The following is a 2,096-nucleotide window of genomic DNA, read 5'->3' as shown; positions in this document are numbered from 1 at the left end:
TTAATTTGATTGCATCTTGCAATACTATAACATGAATGAGTATACCATCAAATTCAATCTTCCATTTGTTAATTTAAGATACATAATGCAAGGTCTACTTCTCTGCTATATTTTCAACTTTGGGATTCCCACGATCTCTCCATATATCTATTGTGAAAAACAGGAGTCTACTACAATGATAATATCTATTTCACAGAGTTGCTAAAATAATAAATGAGATATAATGTGTAGCCTGCCAGGCTCCTCTGTCTATGGAATTCTCCAGGCAAGAATACTGGAGTGGGTAGCCATTCCCTTCTCCAGGGGATCTTCACAACTCAGCGATCAAACCTGGGTCTCCTGTGTGGTAGGCAGATTCTTTGCCATCTGAGCCACCAGGGAAGACCACAAAAGTAATCATTGGCCTAAAACATGCTGTTTCACTAGAACATGGGTTCTTGGAGATAAAGACCTTAGTATATTTCTCTTTAAGTCACTGGTACATAGCTTAGTGCCTGCACGTTTTTCTGACTACATTTGACAGAAATGTAATTCAAATGAGCATAAGCAAAAATGAGAATCTGTTGCTTTACTCTATCAAAGAAAGCATGATAAAACTGAGAACTCTGAGCACAAACTAAAGGGTGGTCGGCAAGGGGCAGGCTGAGCTGTGGGAAGGGCACCCTACTCTCCTCTAAGAGAGTAGGGCATGAAGCATTGCTGCTGCTGTTGCTAAGTTGCTTCAGTCGTGTCCGATTCTGTGCAACCCCATAGACGGCAGCCCACCAGGTTCCCCCGTCCCTGGGATTCTCCAGGCAAGAACACTGGAGTGGGTTGCCATTTCCTTCTCCAATGCATGGAAGTGAAAAGTGAAAGGGAAGTTGCTCAGTTGTCCAACTCTTCATGACCCCATGGACTGCAGCCTACCAGGCTCCTCTGTCCATGGGATTTTCTAGGCAAGAGTACTGGAGTGGGGTGCCATTGACTTCTCTGATGAAGCATTGAGGCTGGAGGAAATGACCAGCTACCCTTCACCGCCAGCTAGGAACAAGCATGTGGCCACTCTCCCACGAGGCTGCCCATGATCACTCATCCATAGAAATGTCAGCCGCCGGCATCCAGGGCCTGCAGGCCACCTACAACCAGGTCCTTGATGAAGTGGGAGTTCCTCCTGTCTGAGAACTTGAGGCCATTGTACAACCACCCAGCCGGTCCCACAGTGTTTTTTTCTGGGCTCCAATTACAAAATGAGGATTGGTGTGCGCTGAACCAGCTGGCATGGCCAGACCTGCAGAAAAACTCAGCACAGCTGAAGCTACTCTTCTGGTTACAGGGTTTATTTGGTCAAGATACTCACTTGTAATTATTTCAAAAAACTGGAGTCTGCTTGCTGTTAATTCCTTTGCCGGGACAGCAGGAGCCTCTGAGCTCTCTCATATTTGAAGATATAACCAAGAACTAAAAGCTAAAGCAAACAAATAAGAGTTCCTGATCACCCTAACAATCTTGATGTGGACCATAGCCACTGAGACCTAGTCTGATTTATTATCTGGTTGTTGATAAAGTGATGCTAACCGTGCTAACGTTTATCAGGCATAAACTCTAACTATAATCAGGAGATAGTATTGATACTTGATTCAACAGGAAAATGGAGCAAACTTTTAATAAGACAAAGAAAAAACAAAACTGTGGGAAGAATAGTTGGTTCAAAGGAATAGTTGGAAGATTTCCTCAAATCTACCAGGAGCTATATCTTACATTTCTTTCCTCTTTGCAAATTGATTCCATTCATCTTCCAAGTCTTACATGCTGCAGCTTTCAACCTTTCTTTCACCAAACCCAACAATCTTGGATTTTCCTTGTCAATCTTAGATCAGGTGACAATCTCTGTATCAATCAAATACGTTAGTTTTTAAACTTCAGTTGAGTTTTATAATTGGCCCACTCATAAGTCATTTCACTATGATCAGGGGGTCATACAAACACACAGTAAGATTCCAAGGTAGTCACAAGGAAGAGGCAATATAAGTTATAAGATAAGAAGAAGCTGCAGAGGTGGTTTCCTCAGCAGACAGTGCCACAGATGTCTAATAATATTGACATTTGATTAAAAAAAA

At 42.6% G+C, this 2,096-nt stretch overlaps 1 pseudogene; it reads left to right on the top strand.

The window, feature by feature from the left end:
- Nucleotides 1-1,080: 1,080 nt before the first annotated feature.
- On the top strand, nt 1,081-1,461 carry LOC109568340 (mitochondrial pyruvate carrier 2 pseudogene; annotated as a pseudogene).
- The last annotated feature ends 635 nt before the right edge of the window (nt 1,462-2,096 follow it).

This window comes from Bos indicus, chromosome 14 (genome assembly GCF_029378745.1).
Source record: "Bos indicus isolate NIAB-ARS_2022 breed Sahiwal x Tharparkar chromosome 14, NIAB-ARS_B.indTharparkar_mat_pri_1.0, whole genome shotgun sequence".
NCBI classification, from domain to species: Eukaryota; Metazoa; Chordata; class Mammalia; order Artiodactyla; family Bovidae; genus Bos; species Bos indicus.
This window is presented reverse-complemented; position numbering and strand designations above follow the sequence as displayed.